General features: G+C 39.9%; 2 pseudogenes; both read left to right on the forward strand.

Annotated features, from left to right (window-relative positions):
- Positions 1 to 1,053: 1,053 nt before the first annotated feature.
- LOC142874251 (GA-binding protein alpha chain pseudogene) lies at positions 1,054 to 2,820 on the forward strand (annotated as a pseudogene).
- A 3,849-nt stretch (positions 2,821 to 6,669) lies between these two features.
- Positions 6,670 to 12,933, forward strand: LOC105856674 (peroxisomal membrane protein PEX14 pseudogene; annotated as a pseudogene).
- The last annotated feature ends 2,065 nt before the right edge of the window (positions 12,934 to 14,998 follow it).

Consider the following 14,998-nt stretch of genomic DNA (forward strand, 5'->3'; position numbering starts at 1 on the left):
ATTGAAAGCAGGGACTTAGATATTTGTACACTCATGATCATAGAATCGTTCACTATAGCCAAAAGGAAGCAACTCAAGTGTCCATTGAGGATAGATGGATAAATAAAATGTGAACTATACATACAATGGAACAGTAAGCCTGAAAAATGAGGGAGATTTTGACAAATGCTACAACATGGATGAACCTTGAGAACATTATGTTACACGAAATAATCCAGTCACAAAAGGACAAATACTGTATGTTTTATGTATATGAGGTGATTTGTTGTACAAGGTAGTCAAATTCATAGAGAACGAAAGTAGAATGGTGGTTGCCAGGAGCTTGTGGGGGTGGTGGAGAGAATGGGGAATTATTTACTGATTTAATAGTTAATGGTTAATTTTGTAAAATTAAAAACTTTCTGTGGATAGATGGTGGTGATGGTAGTATAGTAATATGTATGTCCTTAATGCCCCTGACTTGTACTCTTAAAATAGTTAAAATAGTAAATTTTTATGTTATATGTATTTTACCACAATTTTTTGGAGAAATTAAGACATTTCCAAATAAAGAAAAACTGAAGAAGTTCATCACTAGTAGGCTCACTTAATAAGAATTATTAAAGGACATTTTGAGTTGTGGGAGCTGCAGGTCTTAACCCGAACAGACGCGGCACATGGAGCCCACACCACTGCCATTTTCAGCCATCTCTGGAGTCCATGTGGGGGCGACAGGGCCTATTCTGAAGCAGGACTGATCTTTTGAAACACATCAACCATGACTAAAAAGAGAAGCAGAGGAGCTAATAGAAATTGAGATTGATGAAACAGAAAAACCAGAGTGCACGGAAGAAAGTATCGCAGAATATACCCCAGCTGAATGTGTAGGCTACGCCATAGACATCTATGAACCAATAGGCAATTTAAAGAAACTACTAGAACCAAGACTGTAATATTCTTTGGATGCTCATGAAATTTGCCTGCAAGATATCAAGCTGGATCAAGAATGAAGTTTATTTGATCAAGGAGTAAAGACAGATGGAAGTGTACAGCTTAGTATATGGGTAATTTCTTATGAAGAAATTTGAGATACCTCATGATACCAGATAGTGGTCCACAGACCAAGTCCTGCATGAAGTGGTTTGGATAATGAAAGAATTCAGCCTGACCAATATAGACCTCACCACACTCAACATTTCTGGAAGAATATTATGTAGTCTCAACCAAGAAGATTTTTTTTAGCAGGTCCCTTGGGGAGAAATTCTTTGGAGCCATCTGAGCTTCTTCAAAAATATGTATTGGCAAGCCAAGAACAACAGATGAATATAATAGTTACAATTGATCAACCTGTGCAAATTATTCCAGCATCAGTGCAGTCTGCTATACCAAGTACCATTAAAGTTATAAATAGTAGTGCAAAGGCAGCTAAAGTACAAGGAGCTCTAAGGATATCAGGAGAAGATAGAAGCTCACCTGGGAATAGAACAGGAAACAATGGCCAAATCCAACTTATGGCAATTTTTGCCAGTACTTCTTACTGACAAGAATGCTTGAGACCATTTGGTCACAGAATGTGAACACAAGACACTCGCCATGGAATTGACCAGCCAGTCACGGCAGTAGTCCTGGCTACTGCTTCTCTGCAAATGGAAAAGGACAATTGAGGCCCAGGACCTTCTGGGACTCTAAGGTCTTTCCTAAATATTCAAAGCAAGTATGGCTTTTACCTTTATTACCAAATACGAATCTTCTCTTATTTCTAGCCTGTACAATCTAAAGCATTTTTTTTTTTTTTTAGTATTTCACACTCTTGTGAATTTGGAGCTTTTTACTTTGAGCATATATTTTAGAATATGTGTATGTTAAAGGATCACCACAATGTCTGCAGTGTAAAGGCAAGTTCATTGTGGGATAGTTGTTAATAGTCAGGAAAGCTAAACTTGTCAGTATTAATGCCTAGCCCTATCAAAAAGAGGGCTAGGCTGATAATTAAAACTGAAGTATCCAAGAAAGTCTGGCTTAACTATTTTTGAAAATATAACTGTTTCTTCTCTCTGCTGCTTTAGATGTTGCTTTACATAGAATCAGACAATGGAATTTTTCAGCTAAAGCATGTGTGCCTGTTTCATCTAATCAAGCAGAGCTAAAAATGTTCATATTGAATAAACTTATAATAATATTAATAAATTACTAAACTAAGAATATCATATTATTAAAGTAATTTATATATTTGTAAGCAAAGAATAGTTGGCTGGCAAAAGAGATCCAGGTGTATATCTGGGTAACTCAAGCCAATGTTAAGGATTTTCTGATAGATTATTCATAAAGTCAGACCAAGAATTTAAATTATTTTGAGAGGCATTTAAGTCTAATAAACCAGCTATTATAAAAATTCTAAAATGATCTCTGTTTTTCCTGTCAGAGATTTAAAAAACTGAAAAGGTATACTTCAGCCAGAAAATAAAAGTTTGGTTTGAAAAAACAATTGTCATAGGAATCCTTCAGGCTGAAATGAAAGGTCTCTAGACAGTACCTTGAAACCATACAAAGAAATGAACAATAGTAAAGGTAGCTACATGGGGAAATTTTTAAACAGTATTACTGCATTTTGGGGTTGTAACTCTTCTTTTAAAATGTGATTAATAAGAGACAAATGTATAAAACAATAATTATAAAGCTATGTTAATGGGCATACAATGTATAAAGATGTAATTTGTGGCAATACTAACATAAAAGAGGGTGGGGAGCTGTAAAGATGCAGAGTTTTAGTTATTATTATGTTGGCATTAATTCAGACTTTTAAAAAAATCTTGTTTTTTATTGTAATCCTCAGGATAAGCAACTAAAAACAAAACAAAACACCTAAAGATGGAGTACTACTCAGCCATAAACTACCTCTCGTATTATCCTGGACGGAGCTGGAGCCCATTCTTCTAAGTGAAGTATCATAAGATAGAAAAACAAATACCACATGTACTCATCATTAAATTGGTGCTAATCTATCAACACTTATGTGCACATATGGAAGTAACATTCATCAGGGATTGGGTGGGGGTGGTGGAGTTGGATAAATTCACACTTAACAAATATGGTGTGCACTATCTGGGGGATGGGCACACTTGTAGCTGTGACTTGGGCAGTGCAAAAGCAATTTATGTGACCAAAGTATTTGTACCCCCATAATATTCTGGAAAAAATAGATATATACAGAAACAAAATGAAAAAGGAGTTACATGGTATACTGGAAATCAATTAGTCACAAAAGAAGACAGTAATGGAGTAACTGAAGAACAAAATATATATAGGCATATAGAAAAAATGGCAAAATGACATAAGTCCTTCTTTACCAATAATATCTTTAATTGTAAATGTATCAAACCATCCAATTAAAAGGCAGAGATTGGTAGAATGGATAATATCATCATCCAACTGCATGTGTCTACAAGACACTCATATCCAAACACAAAAATAGGATGAAACTAAAAAGATGGAAAAAGATATTCCATGCAATAGTAACCAAAAGAGTGCTGCATTGATTATTCTGACATCAGACAAAACAGACTTTAAGTCAACACTTGTTACAAGAAACAAAGATGGACATTACACATTGCTAAAAGGGCTAATGAATCAAGAAAATATAGAAATAAGCACCTAACAACAGTCTCAAATTATGTGAAGCAGAAACTCATAGGATTGAAGGAAGAAATGGACTATTCTACAATAATAGTTGGAGACCTCACTACAGATGCCCCTCAACTTACAATGAGGTTATGTCCCAATAAACCCATCATAAGTTGAAAATATCATGAGTCAGAAGTGAGTTTTCTATTTATATTTTCAACTTATGATGGGTTTATCTGGATTTAGCCCCATCATAAGTTGAAGACTGCGCAATGCATATCACTTCTGTACCACTGTAAAGCTGAAAAATTGTTAAGTTGAACCAGTGTAAATCGGGGACTATCTGTACTCTGCTTTCAATAATGGATAGAACAATGAGACAGATCAGTGAGGAAACAGAGGACTTGAACAGCACTATCAAACTAACTGACATAGAAGACTCTACCCAACAACAGCAAAATACACATTTTTCTCAAATGTATAGGAGCATTAGTTCACAAAACAAGTCTTAAGAAATTTAAAATTTTTAAAAATTAGAATCATACAAAGTACCAGGTGTGGTGGCTCACACCTATAATCCTAGCACTCTGGGAGGCCGAGGTAGGAGGATTGCTTGAGCTCAGGAGTTCAAGACCAGCCTGAGCAAGAGTGAAACCCAGTCTCTACTAAAAATAGAAAAATTAGCCAGGCATTGTGGTACATGCCTGTAGTCCCACTATTCAGGAAGGTGAGGCAAGAGGATCATTTCAGCCCAGGAATTTGAGGTTGCAGTGAGCTACAGTGATGCCACTGCACTCAACCCAGCGTGAGAAAATGAGACTCTGTCTCAAAAGAAAAATCATACAAATTATTTGTGTATAATGGAATGAAACTAGAGATCAATTACAGAAGGAAAAATGAAAATTTCACAGACATGTAGAAATTAAAGAATATACTCTTAAACAACAAACGAGTGAGGGAAGAAATTATAGATAAAATGAGAAAATACTTTTAAACAAATGCAAATGAAAATACAACATATCAAAACTTAAGAGAAGCAGCAAAAGCACTGCCCAGGGGAAATTTGTACCTATAAACAACTACAGTAAAAAAGAAACAAGGTCCCAAATCCACTTTCTGACTTTACATCTTAAGGAGGCAGAAAAATAAGAGCAACCTGAACCCAAAATTGTCAAACCTTTAGCTAGGTCCAATAAGAAAAGAGAGGACTCAAATTACTAAAATCACAAATGAAAGTCGAAACTTTACTGTGAACCTTTCAGAAATAAGAATTTAAGATAATACCACGAATAACTGTACACCAACAAAGTAGATAACCTAGATGAAATGAATAACTTCCTAGAAACACACAAACGGCCAAAACTTAGGAAGAAATAGAAAAATCTGAATGTACCTATTGCACAGAAAGGGCTTGTGTCAGCAATCAAAAGAGAAGCCCATGACAGGATGGTTTCACTGATTAATTGAACCATTTAAAGAATCGTCCCCAATCCTCAAACTCTTCCAAAAAATAAAAGAAGAGGGAACACAGGTCCTGCTTTATGCTATGAAGGCAGCATTACTCTGATATCAAGGGCAGATAAAGATATAAGAAAACTAGAGACTACTATCCCTCATGAATATGGATGCCAAAATACTCAAAAAGATACTAGCAAACAAAACCCAGCAACTTAGTAAGAGTATTATCCATCATGACCAACTGGGATTTCATTTCAGAAATGCAAGGATGATTGAACATATGAAAATCAATCTATGTAATGCACCATAATAATAGAAAGAAGGGAAGACCTTACATGATCACTTCTATTGAAGTAGAAAAAGTATTTGAAAGCTAACACTCTTTCAGGATAATTAATACTAAACAATCTAGGAATAGATGGACACTTCTGAAATATGATAAAATGATTTATGAAAAACCCTCAGTTAACATACTCAGTGGCAAAAGAATAAGTAATATCAAGGACAAGACAAAGATGTTTGCTTTCTCCTTATCTATTCAACATTGTACTGGAAGTTCAATGAGTAATTAGGCAAGAAAAAAAAATGGAAGGCATCCAAATTGAAAAGAAAGAAGTAAAATTATCTCTGTTTGAAAATGAAATGATCTTACACACAGAAAATCCTAGAGTGCACACCCACCCACCCCCATAAAAACTATTTGAGCTAATTAATTAATGAATTAATCCTTCAAAGTTGCAGGATACTAGATCTGATAAATCAGTTGTTCTTTATATACTTTGGCAATGAAAAACTCCCAAAATGAAGCTGAGAAAAACAATTACATCTGCAATAACATCTGAAAAAATAAAATACTTAGTAAATAAATTTAACCAAGGAAGTGCCAGACTGAAGATTACAAACCATTGCTGAAAAAAAATTAAGACCTAATAAATGGAAAGAAATCCTGTGTTCATACAGTAGTTTGGAAAACTTAGTATCATTCAGATGGCTATACTATCCCAAGCAAGCTACAGACTCATTGTAATTCCTATCAAAATCTCTAGGATCTTGGCCGGGCGCTGTGGCTCACGCCTGTAATCCTAGCTCTTGGGAGGCCGAGGCGGGCGGATTGCTCAAGGTCAGGAGTTCAAAACCAGCCTGAGCAAGAGCGAGACCCCGTCTCTACTATAAATAGAGAGAAATTAATTGGCCAACTGATATATATATATAAAAAAAATTAGCCGGGCATGGTGGCACATGCCTGTAGTCCCAGCTACCCGGGAGGCTGAGGCAGAAGGATCACTCGAGCCCAGGAGTTTGAGGTTGCTGTGAGCTAGGCTGACGCCACGGCACTCACTCTAGCCTGGGCAACAAAGCGAGACTCTGTCTCAAAAAAAAAAAAAAAAAAAAATCTCTAGGATCTTTTTTGCAGAACTGGAAAAAGCTGATCCTAAAAGTATGAAATTGTTAGAAGCCCAAAATAGCCACAAGAATCTTGAAAAAGTTGGAGGAGTCACACACTTCCTTGTTTCAACTACACTATAGTAATCACAACCTTGTAGTAATGGCCTCAAGACATACATACCAATGGAACAGAATAAACAATCCAGAAATAAACCCTCATATCCTATGGCCAGTTGATTTTTTTACAAGGATAGCAAGATCACTCAGTGGGGTTAGCACAGTCTTTTCAACAAATGATGCTGGGATAATTGGATACTGAAATGCAAAACAAAAAAGTCGAACCCTACCTCACACCACATACAAAAATTAACTCTAGGTCAAAACTCTAAACTTATAAAACTCTCAGAAGAAAACATAGGGGTGAATATTTATAACCATGGATTTGGCTATGGATTCTTGGATATGACGCTAAAAGCACAAGTAACAACAAAATTAATTGAACTTTATCAAAACTGAAAACTTCTGTGCATCAGAGGATATTATCAAGAAATAGCTTTGACCACATTCCAGAGCCCATGGTCTGGTGCCCTACTTCCCAGCTATCAGTGCCTCCAGTCCCACTTGAGCTTGGCAGGAAGGGTGGCAGGATCCTTGGGAAGTTCCCAGCCTGGAGCTGTGAGGGCCCCTGTTTGAGGAGAGGGGCCAAGCTCTACTCTAGGAAGTGAAAATGTGCTGCCTCGAGAGCTGCTGATTGCCACAGCAGTGGAGTTTCTGCAGAATTGCCAGGTCTGCCAAAGCCCACTTGCAACCAGGAGAGCATTCCTTAAGAAGAAAGGGCTGACACATGAAGAGACCGATTTGGCTTTCCAACAGTTGGACACTGCAGCTGATGAGCCTTCATCCTTGGGCCCAGCCACATAGGTAGCTTCTGTCCAGCTCCCTCAACTCATTTCTCAGCCAAGCAGCCCTGCAGGTTCCCTATGGGGAGATTATGGTGCCTTGGCCATCAACATGGCAGGGATCGCATTTGTATTTTACCAGCTCTACAAGAAGTGCCTGCTCCCCTCATCCTGGGCAGCCAAGAGGACAGGGAGCAGCTAGAGAGGATGGAGGCCAGTCTCTCCGAGCGAGTGGCAGCGTGGCTCAGACAGTGCCCAGTTACAGGCCACCCTCGCCTCTGCAGGGAGCTGCTGATTCAGCAGCTGCAGAAGGTCCAGGAGTTTGCTTATTGGCTGGCTGCCGCCAAGGCAACTGCATCTATGAAGTAGATCCTGGAGTCCCAGAATATCAATGAACTCAAGTCAGAAATTAACTCCTCGAAAGGGCTTCTTTTAAATCGGAGGCAGTTCCCTCCGTCCCACTTGGCCCCAAAACTCCCCTCTTGGCAGATGGCGGTCCAGTCACCGTCGCTTCCAGCCCCGCGGCCGGCCGTGAACCCCCACCGCAGCAGCGAGCCTACATCATCTTGGCAGAGAAGGAGGGCCACCGCCCCGAGGGCTCCACGGTCTCCTGCCGCCTGCTTGCTGGGCCCCCAGGAGGAGGGAGAGGGGCAACGTCAGGAGCCAGTACGGCTGCAGGTGCAGGGCGAGGAGGAGAAGAGGGAGGACGAGGACAACTTCATGAGCCACATGGACGGGGAGGACTGCCTGGGGGTCAGAGGGAGGAGCGCCGGGTGCGGACGGGCAGATACACCAGCAGGTGGAGAAGCTGCGGCGGCCCGAAGGCTCCAGCAACGAGAATGAGCAGGACTAGGGCCCCACTGCCCGGCCCCCATGACAGCGGAGTGCCCTGCCTCGCCACTCTCCCCTTCCTCCGGCGCAGAGGCGGCCAGAGCTGGCGTCCTCACCAGCCTCCTGGCTCCTGGGCAGTCGAGGAGCTGTGGTCCCTCTGGTGTCTGCACCCCCCACCAGTCCGGCCCGTCTCCACAGCCCCGGGGCGCCTGTCCCAGCCCCAGCTATGTCCGGTTGTCCTCCCAGACAAATGAAACCACCCTGCACTTGTGCCCGCCCCCATTTGCCGAATAACGGCGGCCAGTCCCTTGACAAGGCAGGCACCAGGCCCCCCACCAAGGCCGCCTCTGTCCTTCCAGCAGGAGGCTCGTGGTCATCTGTGCGGCCATGCATAGATTCAGAGTATTAGATAGGGCTGTCTCTAACTGTAATACATACAAGTTACCACTATTTTAAAAAAAACAAAAAAACAGAAAGACAACATACAGAATGATAGAAACAGTTGAAAATGTATCTGATAAAGGTATAGTATCTAAAAAATATAAAGGACTTTTACAAAAGTTTTTGCTTCTTTTTGAAAAACAAGAAGTAAAGCCATTCAATTATGAAAGGGCGAAGGATTTGAATAGACATTTCTTGACAAAAGATACGGAAATTACCAATTAAGTACATGACAATATGCTCAAGATAATAGTCATTAGGGAAATAAAAATAAAAACCACCACAAAATACCACTTATACACTACAATGGCTGGTGGGAATGTAAAATGGTGCAGCCACAACAGGAAACAGTTTGACATTCCTCAGAAATGTAACACAAAAAATTACCATGTAACCCAGGAATTCCACTCCTGGGTGTATCCTAAAAGAACTGAAAGGTTTTCAAACAAAACACACGCAAATGTTCATAGCAGCACTATTCCCAATTGCCAAAAGGTACAACCAACCTAAATGTCTATCAGCTGCTGAATGGATAAACACAATGTATATCCATACAATGAAATATCACTCAGGCATAATAAGAAACAAAATACTGATACATACACTTCATACAACATGGAAACATTACATACAACCTTGAAAACATTATGCTAGGTGAAATAAGCCAATCACAACAGGTCATATATTGTATGATTCCATATATATGAAATATCTAAAATAAGTGAATCTACAAAGATAGAAAGGAGACTGGTGGCTGTTAAGTGGTTGGGAGAACAGGGAATGGTGGGATGTGTATGGGGTTTCTCTTTGAGGTGATAAAAATATTTTTAAATTAGACAAAATAGTTGTACAACATTGTCAGTGTACCAAATGACACTGAATTGTACATGTTAAAGTGGTTAAGTTTGTTATGTGAATTTTATCTCATAAATAAAACTTATCCTCAAGTTACATTTAGTTAATTTACTATAATATGATACATTTGAATATGAATCTTATCCTTAAAGAAAAAAACCTCAATTCACAAAAAGAAATATTAACTCTAATAAGGTACCCATTTCTAATGGGTTGTTCATGTTAATATCCAAACTCTAGCAGAAGGCACCATCCTATGGCCACAGTGGAGCAAATGGCACACATCAGATGGGAAGGCTGGATATGGGAGAACCTAAATCAGCCCTTGGAACTGCAAGTGAATTTCTGAGACAATGCAACTGGGGGATTTAGATGTTTTCATATCAACAGGTTTGTACCTACAATTTATGTCCTGTTCTACATGATTTTTCTTGTCTATAAATCATTTCTCTTGCACTGAGTAGGTATATAAAAACAAGCAAATACATATGTAACACTAGAAAAGAGATACTTTAAAGACCTTTATTTATCATATTTTCTGTTAGAGGAATGATAATTAAAGAGTAAATCTACCAGGAAGAGATGTGGAGGTGCTCTAAATTCTAATTGCTAAGTGAAATAAGCCAATCATATAGGCCACATACTACATGATCCCAACTATATGAAATTCTAGAAAAGTCAAATCTATGGAGACAGTAAAATGATCAGTAGTTGCCAGAGATTTGATGCCAGGGAGAGAAGGATGAATAAGTGGAACACAGGGGACCTGGGGGGCAGTGAAACTATTCTGTATACCATTAACAGTCAATATTTGTCATTATACATTTTTCAAAACCCATAGAATGTGTGACACAGAGAGTGAACCCCAATGTAAACTATGGACATTAGCTAATAATGATATATGAACATTGGCTCATCAATTCTAACAAATGTGCGATTCTAATGCAAGATGTTAATAACAGAGGAAACTGTGCTGAGGGGCATATGAGAACTCTGTTTTCTGTTAATTTTTCTGTAAACCTAAAATTGCTTGAAAAATAAATTTTAAACAACATAAATCTACATTGCCTGGTCATATGAGGTTTATAGTTACTGTCTTATTTTCTATTTTCATATTTTATGCATTTTTTGCATATATCAAATGTTTAATCTACCTTTCTATTTATATTTTAGTTTTACATCATCATAAATTGCTTCCATAGAAGAAGCTATATTATGTATCCTTGACTTATTACAGTTTTATGCCCATTATTTTCACTACTTCCTTGTTAATATTTAAATGTTGGCCATGGCACCTTCTCATCACTGCACATATTGCTTCTGCCCTGTTTCCTATCTTCTCTCCTTCTGGGCTCCTTCAATCCACCATCATTACTCAGAGAACTGACCTAGCAAATTTTATATACTAGTCTGTGAGACTGGCAGTGTTGTAAGAAGTATCTCAACTTCATATGATTTGGGAACATCACTGTATCTTTGGACCATGAATGTTACTTTAAAGTAGTCGTGCTGAAGAATGCATATTGTTTTGCTCCTAGTAATAGAGTAGGAAATCACAGGTTATTTTGATTAAGTTATTTGATTCAGTTGATTATTAAGTTATTTGATTACAGTTATTTTGATTAGGAAAGCAGGATAATAAACCCAGCGTCTTTGCTGGGGTAATTGGTACCAGTCATTCTGCTGCTGGGATGAAGTGTTTTGTTTCTTCACAGCCTGGCATCTGGGTGCACTGCTCAAAGTAATGTTGGCTTTGTTTCATGGGTTAACCAATCTGATTAACAGTGTGACACATACAAGATATTGGTCATGATTCCTTACTTCTTTGGGCCTCAGCTTCATCATCTGTACAGTACAATAATGTACCCACCTTGTGGGATTTTTATGGATTTGGCAAATATGAATGTGAAAGTACCTGTCATGGTGCCAGGCACATGCAGCCATCACTTGTTTTTGGTTTTCAGTGGAACTTGATCAACACAACTGAGCACATAGTTTGGGTCTGCTTTTCCTTCAGTGGCTCAGGACACCAAGAGTTTGGCTCTAAACGTGTAGATCATGTGAAACATGTTGCATTCTACAAGTTACCAGACACTGACAATTCTATAGCCAATTTATTTAAATTGTATTTCATTCCTGCTTCATTGCACTTTGAAATGTGAGCCAACTAAATTTTTTCCTGAGGATCATTTGAGTTTGGGATTTTGCAAGGTGCCTTGTGTCCCATGTGACATGACTCTGAGTCAATTCCACCTACCTGTGATAGGACTTGACAGTGAGTCAGGTCTGGGGTCTGCCCCAGCGTCCCCGCCCCAGTGTCCCTGCCCTTGAGGAGCTTAGGCTCCTGGGGCAGCAGTTTCCCAGATGCTGCCCAGCAGGGGACCGTGCAGGTCAGTCAGTCATGGCTGGTCTTTCTAAAAGTCTTCCACAGTTGCCGGTTGTTGTCCATACTGCAGTGACCAAGACCCTCATCAGACTCCCATTTTAGTCTTGAGAGACAAAGAGCAAGATTTAAGAAAAATGAAGGAGGGTAATAGCCAAGAGAGTGACAGGCCAGGGACACGATAGATCTTAGAGTCAAGAAAAGGCCCACAAGAGTGTTCCAGACAGACAGAACAGAGAACAGAGAGGCCCCGAGGTACATTTCAGGAACAGAGAGGAGGCCCCTGCACCTGGGGGTAATGACCAAGGCCAAGGTGGCGGGCAGGGAGAGGGGAATAGGCCAGACTGTGGCCAGCAAGGGGCATTGTGAGGAGTTCGGGCTTTATTGAGAGCAGTGTGTGGCATGGAGGGGATCAGCAGTAGCACAGGATGCCATGTGAACATGGAGAAGATGTGCCCTTCCCACCTAGAGACCGTGACTCCTAAGCCCACAGCATCAGGGCAGCAGGGACAGTGCAAGCCAAGGGAAGAAGAGTGTGAGAGTTGCCTTGCTGGTGTCACCAAAGTTCATACTTTGTGAGTAGGGTGTGTGATGGGGTGTGGCCAGCCAGCAGAGCCAGCCCAAGAAGGGCCCTGTGCGGGGCACCACACTGAGGGCCTGGGGTTTTCCCCTGCAGTGGGAGCCACCCAAGGGAGAAAGCAGCAAACCCCCTTGCTCACACATGCACAGACACATGCACATGACAGCTCTTCACATGTAAAAACAGACACAGAACCCACAACTCCCACCTCACCAAACACACAAATCACCCCACCCCTACATCCCCTGAATACATACCCAGCACCTTATCTTCTAATAAATATGCCCACCCCACACCCCCAAATACACATGCCAGTGATCTTCCATGTATTCAAATACATGGGCTAAAATCTATACTTCCCACTATACATTCTTATACATTCCCATATACACCAGATGCCTTGACTACAGATGCACATGATACCACCAAACACTGAAAATTCATACATGCACACAATCCTATGAGTTGCCAGAATGCACATAAACAGAATCCTAAACCCCCTGAAAAGCCACAAAGATTTGATCCTTTTAATGAAACACACATACCCAATAACCATATGTCATACTGCCACATCCCCAACTTGCAAACACCCTTTCACTCTCCCCAATACCTAACACAACCAGACTCACTCTGATTACAGACATAGCACATGCATAACCCCTAGAGAAACACAGACCCACAACCCAAAACACATAATAGCTCCATATTCTTAGTAGAACTTGATGTTCCAACAACAACTCCCAAACATACAAAAACCTTCCCAGCCTTCTCCAGAAATACACACCAACAATCTGAGGCACAATCCATCCATCATTTCCTAAATACATGCACAACCCACTAGTGCCCCCACTACACACATTTCTCTACCACACCTTCCCACCCTAAACCCCTCCCAAGGCCCAAAATGTACACATTCACAAAAAACTTCCCCTCAAACACTCTTCTTAATAAATATCCATATATCCTATCACACCATAAACTATGCACATACTGTACACCAACCCCCAATGCATCCTAACATAATTTTTTTACTCCCATATACATATAACTGTCCTACAGTCCCTTAGTAAAAGCATACACTACACACCCATAGCTTCACAATGGACATACAGACACCACACTTCCTGAATACATTCATGCCTCTACATTACACAAGCTTAAACATCTTGATGCCTGAATATATACACCTGTAGTACACCAACAAATCCAATACACACACGCCATACCCTCCAATCACCAGATACATACAGGACTTCTCATACCTCTGACGTACACAGTCCCAATCACACAGCTCCATGTAACTCTGAACATTCTCAATCACACAAACTCCCTACATACCAGATGTCTGATTGTAAACCCAGAATCCCTTAGGCCTCAAATACATGTATACTCAAAAACCCTAATAAAATCACAATCTACAGTCTTTAATATAAAAACACCCCCAAACCACCCTTAAATAAACATTTAAGTAGATACACATATCCTCATACCCCATGAAAATATGCCTAATCCCATAATGCCCTGAAATGCAGTCACTCAAACCCTCCGACAATAATGGAATACATTCAAACCAAACTCATACCCTTAATATATGATAGAATCCTCCAATTCCAAATACTACACTTACAATCCCCTGTATGCCACGAACATGCACATACATACAATGTCTCTGAAGATGAAGACAAATGCAGCAACACCCCACAAATGGACATTCCCACCTTCTCCCAAATACACATGATGCTCCTATGTTCCCCAAAACAAACACCAGCACCTCACAGCCCTAGATATGAATGTATACAAGCCTCCATTGTGGGAAACTATAGATGGAATCATCCACATCGCCAAACTATAATATATATATATATATATATATATATATATATATATATATAACTTGTGACACAAAAATACACTCAACAACCCTATTCTCCCTAAACTCCACCATACCAAAAATATATCTCCTAAAAAATGTATCCCTTAAATTCTTACCTAGACACTATACTCATAGATATAACTCCCTCTACTCTGAATATATACAGATGCAACATGCAAAGCACTAAAATGTATAACACTACCTCTTCTCAAATGCATTGCATACATATTCTTTAAAATTTTTTTCATTTGTATATATTCATGGGGTTCAAGTACAATTTTGCTACATTGATATATTGCATGATTGTGAAGCAAGGCCTTCAGTGCCTTCATCACCGGAGAGACTGGAGGCACATTGTGCCCACCAGGCAAACTCCCATCAATCACCCCACACACACACAACCTCACCCTGAGTCTCCATTCTGGGTGACTACACATACATATTCACAACACCCTCAAAACACACAGAACCAGCCCCACCACCCAATGCACATGAACATATACACAATGCCACATCAGCTGTATACTCACAAAGGCTGCATACTCACCCTACATTTACCAAAAAATCATGCATACACAGTTCTTACACAAGGTTAATATTACTCAAATCATACCATACCCCTTACACATGTACACACATGTACGTTTCATGTACCTTTTCCGCACCCCCTTCTACATGTGAAAAACACACAT

This window comes from Microcebus murinus, chromosome 12 (genome assembly GCF_040939455.1).
Source record: "Microcebus murinus isolate Inina chromosome 12, M.murinus_Inina_mat1.0, whole genome shotgun sequence".
Classification (NCBI taxonomy): domain Eukaryota; kingdom Metazoa; phylum Chordata; class Mammalia; order Primates; family Cheirogaleidae; genus Microcebus; species Microcebus murinus.